Source organism: Pan troglodytes, chromosome 2 (genome assembly GCF_028858775.2).
Source record: "Pan troglodytes isolate AG18354 chromosome 2, NHGRI_mPanTro3-v2.0_pri, whole genome shotgun sequence".
Classification (NCBI taxonomy): domain Eukaryota; kingdom Metazoa; phylum Chordata; class Mammalia; order Primates; family Hominidae; genus Pan; species Pan troglodytes.
Genome location: NC_086015.1, coordinates 84244669 through 84258696, shown reverse-complemented (window position 1 = coordinate 84258696; position 14028 = coordinate 84244669). Strand labels below are relative to the sequence as shown.

Genomic DNA, 14028 nt, shown 5'->3' with positions numbered 1-14028 from the left:
ACATAATATATTAGGGAGCTTCTATGAACTCATTACCTACCTTCAAAAATTATCAACTCATAATCAATATTATCTGATATCCTCCTTCCATATTATTTTGAAACGAATCCCAAACTATAATTTTTCAGTATTTCTTGTTTATCTCTAAAATATAAGGGCTCTATTTTTATGATGTGTTCACAATATCATTATCAGATCTAAATAATTTTTTTATTATATTTTAAGTTTTAGGGTACATGTGCACAACGTGCAGGTTTGTTACCTATGTATACATGTGCCATGTTGGTGTGCTGCACCCATTAACTCATCATTTACATTAGGTATATCTCCTAATGCTATCCCTCCCCCCTCCCCCCACCCCACAACAGGCCCCAGTGTGTGATGTTCCTCTTCCTGTATCCATGTGTTCTCATTGTTCAATTCCCACCTATGAGGGAGAACATGCGGTGTTTGGTTTTTTGTCCTTGAGATAGTTTGCTGAGAATGATGGTTTCCAGCTTCATCCATGTCCCTATAAAGGACATGAACTCATCATTTTTTATGGCTGCATAGTATTCCATGGTGTATATGTGCCACATTTTCTTAATCCAGTCTATCATTGTTGGACATTTGGGTTGGTTCCAAGTCTTTGCAATTGTGAATAGTGCCGCAATAAACAAACGTGTGCATGTGTCTTTATAGCAGCATGATTTATAATCCTTTGGGTATATACCCAGTAATGGGATGGCTGGGTCAAATGGTATTTCTAGTTCTAGATCCCTGAAGAATTGCCACACTGACTTCCACAGTGGTTGAACTAGTTTACAGTCCCACCAACAGTGTAAAAGTGTTCCTATTTCTCCACATCCTCTCCAGCACCTGTTGTTCCCTGACAAACTTGAATAGTATTGACTATCAGGTTTAATATTCAAATTTCTGATTGCAGTTGACCCTCCATATCCATGGGTCCCACATCTGTGGATTCAACCAATCATGAATTGAAATACTTTTTTAAATGATGGTTACCTCTTTACTAAACATATACAAACTTCTTTTTTATTATTACTACCTAAGCAATGAATTTACAATTTACATAGTATTTACATTGTATTAGATATCATAAGCAATCTGGAAGTGACTTAAATTATGCAGGAGGCTATGTATAGGTTATATTAAAATACTCTGTAACATTACATAAAGGACTTGAGCATCTGTGCATTTTAGTATCCATGTTGGGTCTTAGAACCAATCTCTCATGTATACTGAGGCATGACTATATTTAATAAATTTCATAATGTTTTAAAGATTATTTGTATTTGTTTTCTTTTGTCTCTTTTTCCAGTTTTATTGAGAAAAATAATTGACAAAAATTATTTATATTCAAGGTTTATACAATTATTTGATATAGGTATACACAATATAATGATTACTACATTAACACATTTATGACCATTAATTGTGTGTGTGTGTGTGTGTGTGTGTGTGTGTATGGTGTGGTGAGGACACTTAACATTCATTACTCTCTTAGGAAAATTCAACTAAACAATACAGTATTATTAACTAGGGTCATCATGTTGTACATAAGATCCCCCAAATCTACTCATTTTATAACTGAATGTGTGTATTCTTTTACTGACATCTCCTTAATTCCACCACCTCCATCCCTTGCCCCTGGCAAACTTGCTTCTACAACTTAGTGTTTCTATGAGTGTGACATTTTTAGAGTCCACATATAAGGAAGGCTATACAATATTTGTCTTTCCACATCTGGCTTGTTTCACTTAGCCTGATATCCTCCAGGTTCAACCATCTTGTAAAAAATGGTAGGGTTTCCTTCTTTTTATAGTTGAATAATATTCCACACACATACATACACACATATACAAACATACCACATTTTTTTCAATCCATTTATATGTCAATGGACAGACTGCATATTTTGGATATTTCGAAAAAACTGTGGTACACATTCGGGTGCAGCTATCTCTTTGAGATACTGATGTCATTTATTTTGGATGTATACTCAGAAGTGAAATTAAAGAATTACGTGGTGGTTATAATTTTAATTTCTTGAGGAACCTTTCTACTGTTTTCTATAATGGGTGTACCAGTTTACATTCCCACTAATGGTGTGCAAGGATCTATTGTTCTCCATATCCTTGCCAACACTTGTTATCTTTTGTCTGTTTATTTATAGCCATTCTGACCCATTTGAGGTGATATCTCATTATGCTTTTGATTTACATTTCCCAGATGAATAGTGATATTCATATATATTCATATATATTACATATTCCTCTTGGCTATTTGAGAGTCTTCTTTTGAAAAATGTCCATTCAAGGTTTGTGCCCATTTTTTTAAATTAGGTGGATTTTTCTTCGTTTTTATCTTTTTTCTGCTATTATGTTGTACAATCTCCTTATAGATTCTGGATATTAATCCGTTATCAGATATGTTTTTTGCAAATAGTTTCTCACATTTTTAAAATTGCCTTTTCATTTTGTTGATCATTTCTTTTGCTATGCAGAAGTTTTTAGTTTAATGTAGTCCCACTGATTTTTGCTTTTCTTGCCTGTACTTATGGTGTCATACCAAAAAATTCATTGTCAAAGTCAGTATCAAAGAATACTTTCCCTATGTTTTCTTCTAGGAGGTTTCTGTTTCAGGTCTTACAATTAAGACTTAATCCACGTCAAGTTAATTTTTGAGCAATATAATGTTGTTAATGTTTTCTAATATAATTTTATTCTTTTCCATGTGGATATCCAGTTTACCCAACACTACCCTTTCTCCATAATGCATTTCTGTCATTCTCATCAAAGATTTGTTGACTGAATATGCATGGGTTTATTTCTGGGCTCTCTATCTTTTTCTTACTGGTCTGTGTGTCTACTTTAATGCCAGTACCACACTGTTTTGACTACAAGAGCTTTGTAACATAGTTTGAAATTAGAAATATAGTGCCTCCAGGTTTGTTGTTGCTCAAAATTGCATTAGCTACTCATGACTTCATTAAAATTTGAAGACTTTGAAGACTTCTTTCTATTTCTGTGAAAAATGCCATTGGAATTTTTATAGACATTAAATTGAATTAGTAGATAACTTTTAGATAGTATGGATATTTTAACAATATTAACTATTGCAATCTATGAACATGGAATTTTTTATTTATTTGTGTTTTCCTCAATTTCTTTTATCAACGTCTTCTAGTTGTAAGTCTACAGATTTTTTACCTGCTTGGTTAAATTTATTCCTAAGTATTTATTCTTTTTGATATATTGTGAATGGGATTGTTTCTTAATTTATTTTTTGGATAATTCATTGTTAGCATATAAAAACAATGAATTTTTGTATTTTTATTTTGTATCCTGCAACTCTACTAACTTTGTTTATTATTTCTAACAGATTTTAGACAGATTCTTCAGGGTTTTCTATATTTACAATCATGTCTGCAAACAGAGAAAGTTTAATTTCATCCTCTATGATTTATATGTGGTTTATTCCTTTTTTCTTAACTAATTGCTCTGGATAGTGCTTCCAGAACTATGTTTAATAGAAGTGGTAAGATGGGCAATCTTGTCTTGTTGCTGATCTTAGAAGAAAAACTCTGAGTTTTTCATTGCTTTTCTGCATAATGTTAGCTGTGAGCTTGTCATATTAGTCCTTCATGAGGTATATTTCTAATATACCTAATTTGTTGAGTTTTTACTTTGAAAAGATGTTGAATTTCGTTGTAAACTATTTGTTTAAATTAAGATTCATATAAAGTCACATTTGTGACTGCTCGATGCATCTTATAAATCTTTTATATTATAGCTTATTGTTCCATCTCTCTCCTTCTATTAATTGCAGTATATTTATTGAAGAATACAAATGTATAATTCAGTGTCCAGTTTATTATATACTCAAGCTGTGTAGTTTTCTGCTATAAAGTTTATTATTGTTAAGATTTTTGGTGGGGGTCAGCTTATACATCTAACAATAAAGGGAACAGAATGTAACAATTCAGTATATATTTTTCAAAACTTATACACATGTACTCTTTTATTTGACCAGATACACCAAATATACTTTATGTTCAATGTGAATAATATTTAACAAAATATCAAAAATAATTTTAATAATATTTTCAAATAAATGTAAGATTAATTCTTCAACCACATGTATTCAGAAAGGTTCATTAAATAGATTGAAAACTGTTTTTTTATTTTGTCAACCATCTTTAGTAAATTATATTAACAAAATGTTTGACTTAAGTGTATTCTGTGGCCTGAAGTACCATGGTCTAAGCTGACTTGTTAAATCTAGTATATTCAGGTATGATCCACTAGTAAAACTACTTTTAAGATTGCTTTGGGAAATGTCATTACTGAAATCAGCAGTGGTCATGTAGACAAAGTCTTATTCTCGTGGTATGATTTGTTATAGATCAAATTATATTTGTTCAAGGATGTGCCAGAGGCTATTTTATAAATTTCCAAATTGTGATTTGCTTGGAAAGGAAGGAGACCATGTTAGGTGTTACACATATAAACTGGTATAGCCATATTTTTTGCTTCTTTCAGTAAAAGGTTGTATTTACTCATTTTCTTACTCTTAAAAAACACTGACTGCGTACGTTTGTTAGTTTTTACAGGTAAATATCCACCTGTTAACAATAGCTGATTTTTAAATTGAGACATTATATTATAAACTTAATCAATAAAGAGTAGAGAAAACCTGAACCCATCATATAGAATTTTAAATAGTCCTATTCAGTTATTATAAATCTGTGTATATTACATTTACATTAATTTTAATTACAATAATTGTAATTACTGTCTTTTTACATTATTTTTTCTAGCATCATTTTTCATCCCATTCCAGAGACAAGGATGAACTGCCATTCCTGTGAACCAAAAATTAAAGTCTTTACCTTCTTTAAACTAAAATAGGCTGTGAATTGTATAATATATGTATGATATAGATATGTAGAATGCTGAGATAAATGGTCTATATGTTTTCTCAATCAGCTATTTTGGCTCTCCTGACCATGCTTTCTCAGCCTAGAGTGGCTGGAAAGTGGCTTTGTCCTAATTCTGATCAGTATTTCTTTCATCCTTCTGGTTCTACCGTGTTTGCTTTTATAACTTCTGCTGCCCATGGCAGAACACAGCAGATTTGTCTTGTTCTTGGATGAATGTAAATGCAGTGATTACAAAGGCTGTGTTATTTGCATGTTATTTACCAAGCATGGTATGTACCAAGCATGGGTCTATCAGACATTCATCCTACACAGGTCTCAGCCTAGACCCCTTTCTGCAGGATGCCTCCTCCCCTGGGGGAAAAAAATAGGTAGACTTTCTTTGAACTGCTATGACAATCTGTATGTAACTCCATCTAAGCCCACATCACAGTGCCTAGAGACTGTAAGCATGTTTTACTGTTGCATTCTCAGTGACAAGGCCTGTGTATTTTCTCACTAAATAGCTCATGATTTGCACAGTATATGGATTAGAGCAGAGCTGAACAAATGTTTGTACAATGATTTCACAAATAAAGTAAAACGGCACAGCCACTAATCTTAAATTGCTTATATTCTATGATTGACAGAAAAAAAAAATTGGTAACAACAGTAAGCAATGATGGAAATATGCATGGGTGGGAGCACAAAGAAGGAGCACCTAACTCTGTCTGAGGGACACAGAAAAAACTTCACAGAGGAGATGAAGCATGAGTTGAATCTTGAAGGGTGAGTCAGCATTATTCAAGCTGAGAAAATAGGAAACAGTTTCCAGATAGAAGGAGCAATACTTGCAAAGATACAGAAGTCAAGAGACCATAGATAATGGGCAAATATGAGACTTTGAAGTATGTCTTTTTGTGCCATATTAAACATTTTGAAGGCAATCCTATAATCAAGAGGGAATCATACTGTTGTTTTTAGTTACAGAATGCTACTATCAAAATTTATGTTAATTAATTTTAATTAAATGTATTTAGCCAGCAAGGTAAGAGGCCTGAGGTTGGAGGATGAGATAAGGATTGGGTGATCTCAGTCTAACCAGGTGCCATAGGACAATTGGGAAATAATCATGGTCTTGTAACAAGACAGAGGCATAGGGAATTAATAATAGCACCTCCATCAAAACGGAAGAATTGATATTAACCTGTAATTAGATGTATAATAACTACAAGCCTGCAGAGCTAGCTATACCTGATATTCATGGAGCCTGGGTTAATAATATAAAGGGAGGGCTGTATACCTCATGTCCAAATATTTAAAAGTTTTAAATCAAGGTAAAAAAATGATTCAATGCAATATATCTAGCCTTTTACCTTGAAAATATACCTTCATAATGACTTGGAAGACAGATTGAAGAGAGAAAGCCTCGTAGTTTTTTCAGTTTCATGCTGAAACCTGACAACTCAAAGAGGTTCTTTTATACCTTTGATTCCCTTCTACATGGTGAAAACCCTCAAGCACTCACATGTGAACATCCTAGTTTATCCAACACCCCTCTCCAGATAAAAGGACATCTTCTGAGCACCCTTTGGGCCTTAGAGGTCTACCCTCTGGAGGATGATCCTGGGAAAGATGCACAAGTCCTGAAAGCAGATCAATGAACAGGGCCCGTTGAGTGGAGGCTTAAGGATTCCAGATACTCAGAACATACTCTATAAGATGGCCGTCATCTCCATGGGACCACATATCTTGACACTGCAGATCACTTGTCCTGACCCTGATAACCCCTTGTATTGTGGAAAAGTTTTTGGATTAGTCTAAATGCTGTGTTTTAACATAGATAACTTATCTGTTGTATTACACAGATTTCAGATACTACATTTTTTTTTTTTCTGGTTAGTTGTTCATAGTCTTGTTCTCCATCCTGTTGAACTCTGCAGGTGAGACTCTCAAAATGTTTTCTTTGAATATGAGTGTTTTCTGCTAATTTCTACAATATGAGAAATTTCTTTGAATATGAGTGTTTTCTGCTAATTTCTAAATTTCTACAAAATTTCTTAAACAAAAAGACTACATCTCCTGAGAATATTTGCCACTGCTGCAATAAAAAGAGTGAGAAATCAGCCTGTTTTATACAGGTATATATGGTCTTACAGTCTGCTTTCGTCCTTTTGGTTCATTACTGAGATTCACAACCAAATGTGCCTGCTGCATAAACTGGGGTTAAAAGCTCTCTGCTTGCTTTTTCATAGTTTTCTTGCGTAACTATCGTCTAACCATTTACATGTATGTTACATTATTTCAATTATTTTTGTTCTATACTTGTCTCTGTCATTAATTTTCTGGATGACCTTGGACAAAAGTTACTAAATCATTCTTTATCTGCTATATTCTCTTATTATCTGTCTTATCTATTTAAAGGATTATGAATGGAAGAAAAGTGAGTCAAATATGTGCAAATACAGTGAAAATTATACACATTATGCAAAAAATTATCTTTTAAAAGAATAGTTATTCTCTATTATGATTATTATTTATTTGCTGGTTTTTAGTAAGTTATTTTTGGTGGAGATTCATATATATTATGGGTTAAAAACAAATAATATTCTATTCTTCCTAACAGGAATTGCTATAATAATTTAATATATTATTTCAAAAAAGATTATTGACATTGTTGATATTGTAAATATGGGCTTATTAATTTGTGCTTTTACTAAAATTAAACTAATATAAAATTATTTGTTTCACATTAATTTATGTGTTTAAGCAGATACAAAAACTTTATTTTCCTGACATAATTTTAAAAATTATGTTAAGTTAATAAAATATTCTAAAACAGAAGCATTTAAGGCTTGTAGAGACTGTAAAATCAAAATTGATCTTCCATACTTTATATTGGTTTTAATAACATATTCTAGGGAAACTTATATAATACCAGATTAACTATTCCATCAATATTGAGTCAAATGATCTAAGAGCTAAGTATGGACAATTAGATGAGACTTTAATTGTCTTAGTTGATGTAAAAATATAAAACACCTTAGGTAAATGACACTCATGGTGTCATAAATATTACATTGTCTCCCCTTCCTTTCATAAAGAGAAGAGTTTCTGATATTATTGGTGATTCAGTATTCAGTTTGAAAGTAAAGTGAGAAATCACGAAACAGATTTAGGTCAACTTGTTTGATAGAAGTCAGGGCAAGGGTGAAGCAATAGATCCAAAATATGATTCTCAAATATTTCTGGAATCAAGATCACTGTGTCAAAATAAAAAGGGCAAAACCCAAAAATCTTTGAAATGATATGACTCATGATAGGATTTTTACTTTCCATTGATTCAGCCATTGCAGTACATTGAGCTCCATAGAGACAGCACTGGGGCAAGTGAGAGCTGGATGGGCACTCTGCGACTCTGTGCCTCACAGAGGGAGAATAACTAAACATGGGCAAAAGAGATCCTGAGAAGCCGAGAGACAAAATGTCATCATATGTATTCTCTGTGCAAACTTGGGAGGAGCAAAAAGGGAAGCACCCACATGTTTCAATCAACTTCAGAGAGGTGGAAGACCATGTTTTCTAACAAGAAAGAAAAACTAGAAGACATGGCAAAGGCGTACAAAGCCCATTATAAAGGAGAATCCCAGTGGAGAGACAAAAAAGAAGGTCAAGTATCCCATCACACCCAAGAGGGCTTCTTCAGTCTTTTTCTTGTTCTGTTCCGAGAATCACCCAAGAATCACAGGAGAATATCCTGGCCTATCCATTGGTGATGTTGTGACGAACCTGGGAGAAGAGGAATAACACTATAGCAGATGACAAGCAGCCCTATGAAAAGAAGGCTGCAAAGCTGAAGGAAAAATACAAAAGGATATCCCTTCATACTGAGCTAAAGGAAAACCTGGTGCAGCAAAAAGGGAGTCGTCAAGGCTGAAAAACCCAAGAAAAAGAAGAAGAGGAAAATGAGGAAAATGAGGAAAAAGAAGAGGATGAGGAGAAGAAAGATGAAGAAGAAGATGATGATGATGGATAAGTTGGTTCTAGCACAGTTTTTTTTTCTTGTCTATAAAGCAATTAACCCCCCTGTACACAACTCATTCCCTTTAAAGAAGAAAATTGAAATGTAAGGCTGTGTAAGTTTTGTTTTTAAACGGTAAAATGTCTTTTTTTGTATAGTTAGCACACTACCAAATATGTCTTTAGATAGCCCTGTCCTGGTGGTATTTTCAATAGCCACTAACCTTGCCTAGTGTAGTATGGGGGTTGTAAATTGGCGTGGAAATTCAAAGCAGGTTCTTGTTAACGTGCAGCACAAATTAGTTACATATGGACATGGTGGTTTTTTCATCTTTCATCAGTTGTCTTTGATGTGGCATATATGAAATAATTGTTGTTCTGTTAACTAAATACCACCCGGTGATTTCAAAAAAAATAAATAAATAAAACGCAGCTGTTTTGTTGACGTTCTAAATGCTTCTAAGTAAATACAATTTTTTTAGTATTGTTGTCCTTTTCATAAGTCTGAAATTTTTTTTCCTGAGGGGAAGCTAGTCTTTTGCTTTTGCCCATTTAGGAGCAAATGAATTATTACTGTGTTTATCCTTTCATATAGTTAGCTGATAAAAAGCTTTTGTGTACATACTCTGCATATCATGATGAGGGGTAAATAGTTACATTGAGGCAGTTTACATCCATAACTAAATGGATGGATCAAATCTTTATCAGTTGATAACAAATTTTACATGGCCCACTTATATTTACAAACTGAAGAGTAACCAATCTACTCACGGCATGGGAATATTAGAATCAAACATTTAAAATCTGTCCTTGAAGGACTAATAGAAAAGTATGTACTAATATTTATATGTAATAGCAGTTATATTTTGCAATTCCAGTGTTAAAGAAGACCTGAGATTGTATCACCAAAAGTGTGAGCTTAAAATAGAAGACTGCCATATTAAATATTTTGTTGACATTAGTCTCAGTGAAGACTATGAATATACTGGCTGTAGTTGTCTTTTCCCATTTATCTAAATATGGACTGCTCAGGAAGCTGGGACTCTCCATTATAAGTATTTTTAATTAATTGGGGCAGCTTTAAAATGAAGATACTGCATTTGAAATAGAGTATATTTTCCTATATTATGGTTTGCCCCTTTATAAATCAAATAGGAGAAAAGAAGACAAACTTTGCATCTCAGTATTAATTACTCAATGTATTTGAATAATTTTTTTTACAAAACCCAAACTTATTCATTAGTCATGTTTATCTACTTTGCAGTTTAGAAAACAATTTGGCAATTTTGTGTTTTTTGAGATTATTGTTTTCTTAAAGTGCCCATATTTTAAAATAGCGTTCTTGTAATTTTATACGCTTTTGTGAGGAAGTGCTGTTTGTTATGTTATTTTGACTTGGATTCTTTCCATTTGCATTTGTTTATATAATTTCAGGAGGATTAGTGAACATCTGAGTCCTGGATGATACTAATAAACTAGTAATTGCAGAGGTTTAAAAGAAATATATCCACTGATTTTTAAAAATTCCGAGATAAAAAGCTGTTCTTCTGGAGTCTGAATTTAACACATTGACTAAAATGTACTATATGTAATTGAAAGAAAGTATAAATTAATTTTTTAAAGTTTTAAAATAATCTCATTTCGTGTTTTGTTCACAAATGCCCTCGGTAGAGTAAAAAAAAGGTGTGAAAACTTGTTTTTATTATTTTTTTAAAATAAATGCTCTCATTCTTTAATGATTTATTTCAAACAGGTTTCTGTCCTACCTCCCTTGAGTGAAATCACATTGTAGTGAAAAGTTTAAACAAAATCATAGTGACATTGAAGGGTATCTGGCCTATACATTGTTACCTGCTGTCTCCCCTTCATAATCAGTGGTGAGGAAGTGTCATCCCACCTTGCTTTGGGCATTGGCCTCTGTCCTGTAAGCATCCACTGAGAAAGAGCCTGTGGCTACTGTAACTGAGCGTCTGTTCTCTTGGAAGTAGCAACACACCATGATTACTTACAGGGAGCTGAGCCATTAACCCCTTCTGACTTTACTTATTTAGCAAGCTCACATATAGTGCTTACTAGGTACTGTACTAAGTACATTATAGTTACAATCCATTTAGTTTAATAACAGTCCTAAAAAAGACACTCTTAATAACCTCATATAGATGATGGAATGGAAGCCTAGTGAGGTTGACAAGCTTGCTCAAAGTCACACAGCTAATACCAAGGATGCTGTATCTTCACTCAAGCAGTCACTCTCTTGAGTCCACTCGGGTGACACTCTGCCTTGGTGACTACATGCTCCTATTCGCACCCCTCAGGTGCTGCTAAAACCAGAGACTCCAGTGTGTTCCTTCCCTGACTATGGCTTAGATCTCCCCAGCCCTCAAAGGGGTGCCTTTGCTGCAGGGACACCTCTCCTCAGCCCTCAGCTGAACTCTAGCAGGACCACTCATTCAATTCTTAGCTACTTCATGGTGACACAAGAATCTGTGGGTCTATTTCATGCCATGTGCAATCCATTTGGATGCAGACCCTTGTCTCTGATGTTATTCCTGCCTAAGCACGTCCTATCATCACTTCTGTCCTAATGCAGCTGCTTTGTTATGCTTCATGGGCTCCAAAGAGGAAATGGGACATACTTTCTGTACTTTAGGTTTCACTTTCAATCTATATGAAATGCGACAGGTATCGGGGTTGGAATGTTGGCTGGTGCTAAGACCCTTTATATCAATTCAGGCAGAGTCGTCACCTGGTATTATCCCTGCAAACCTGTCATTTGGGCTTATCTTTCAGGATGTACAAGGACTTCACACTCCTTTCTGTGGGGAAGAAATAGTCCTTGTATTCAAATTCTTTAAATAATTACTTATGGCAAACTTTGTTCTTGAAGACTTTGAAATTTAGAAAGACCATTTTTCTCTCCAAATGACACATTTTGGAAAAATTATTATTATCCAGTTGGCTCAAAAGCCTTAATTACGATTCAAAGATGAGCAACTCTCTGCTTATAGTTCTAGCCTTCTCTAGGCTTACAATGGTATTTATCTAACGGGTGGAGAAAAGGTAGGATTGTGAGATAAACGTGTTGGTTTTATATCTCAAATATGTCTATAAACCTATACTACATTAGGAATCTAAATACACTTATAAGTATATTTGTGTATTATTGGACACTAAATCTACTTGTAGTTGAAAAGGTTTGGTACAAAGTAAATGGAATCTTATTAATTCAGCCTATGGTCAATATTTAATGAGCACAGATATTGAATGACTCCTAATAAGCCATGGCCACCTTATTTGTTTGGAGTATGGTTTACAGGTGGGGATAATTGGTAATTCATGGGCATGGGTGGTACAAGGCAGTTTCACACTGCAAGGAATTCGGCCTTCTGTGACAAACAAAAGAAGAAAGGAAAGCAAATGATTGCATCCTTAAAGAAAAGATAGAAGGATAATGGATTAAAGTTTACTTTTTTCTACAGTTAAGAAGACACATTTTCAGATTAAGTGTTCTAAAACTGGCCTATACAAATCATGAGAAAAGAAATCTATTTGACTAAGAAAGAATATAAAAATAATAGATTCTACATTGTCAGGACAACCCTGGTAAGCGACAGCAGAGACAATAGCAGCAACAATTTGATGGCAATTCTCCAAGATCTTGTTTTCCTGTTTAGAGCTCCCCAAAGGCCCCAAAGGGTATGCATGCTTTATTAACATTTAGACCTCACGAGGTGGCTTCTTTCTATGGATAAAAACAAAGGCACTCAGGGATTCCAGCTCCACTCACATCTGTAGCTTCTGCTTTTGTCTAAATTTGATATTTTTGACAATACATCCTTCAGCAAAAAGCCTCAACAGCTTGTGTAATTATTAGCATGAATGCTGCAAACCTTTTGTACTGTACTTAAGAGTTGCCAACCTTCACTGTCAGGAAAATCATGGAAAATTAAATTAGGACAATAGATGGAATAATGGATGTGAGGGAGTGAAATCCCTAAGTGCTTTGGTCATGCTGCTAACGAAGAAAGACTTCTCCCCTACCTTTCTCTCAGTTGTGAATGTCAGATCTCAGCCATAAAAGTGTACCTTATATGGCATTTTCTTTTTATATAAGCTGTTCACGATTTCTTGAGTGGCTCCTTTAAACTGGTCTCTTTTAATACAGTGTTTCAAAACCACTGTTGCATTAACAGAACTGCTTTAAAATAGGCCAACTTTCAAATTACAATAAAGAGAGAGAGAGAGAAAGAGAATGATGAAAAGGAAGCTATCAGCTCTGTCCTGCCTCTATTAAAAACTGCACAAAGTGACCCAAACACAACTATGGTCCTACAAGAACTTATTGTATGAAGCAACATATTGTTGATTCAGTCAAGAATAAAAACAGAGCTTTCCAAAGAAACACTGAAGGAAATAATTCATGTAATACTAAATACAATAATCAAGGTTTTCTATATCTCTTCTGGAGCCTGCTTTATTTTCTAATTTTATACAAATTTTATCAATTTCAAATTAATTGTGAAACAGTGTAAACAGAAGGGGAAATTTTATAATTTGCTGATTAAGTATGATCATCAATGAAAGACAAATACATTCAATTGGTTGCTGATATTAATTTTTTAAAAAACTGGAATACTATTAGAGAGTTCAAAGAAAAGTATGTGCAGAAATGGTTGAGGAAAGGAATGATATTCCTGCTCGAGGAAAACAGAGAACCATCCAACCCATCACCAGCATAAACAGAGTTAACATGGTATCCTACTGAGTGTCCTTGCAATCATTTCCAGAAGGTTTGGAAGTACAAGCCCAGCTAGCACTCAGCTATGTGAGTCACTTGGTGGGCAGCACAGTGACAGGGGAGAGCACTGAAGGTGGCAGCATATTTGATCATATTGCCCCATCAAATGCATGCATAGTCTAGAAAAATAGTTCTCAAGTATCGCAGAATTGAAGCCTTCTGTTAGTATGAAATATTTTGTAACACCTCATTTATTGCACACAGAATTTCAAAATATACAAACTGTAACAGAAAGAAGAAAAAAGATTATGTGATTTATAACAAAATAGTTTTATTTTAAACCCTCAAG

General features: G+C 34.0%; 1 pseudogene; it reads left to right on the top strand.

Annotated features, from left to right (window-relative positions):
* The first annotated feature begins 8463 nt into the window (after nt 1-8463).
* On the top strand, nt 8464-8957 carry LOC134809485 (high mobility group protein B1-like; annotated as a pseudogene).
* Nucleotides 8958-14028: the final 5071 nt, after the last annotated feature.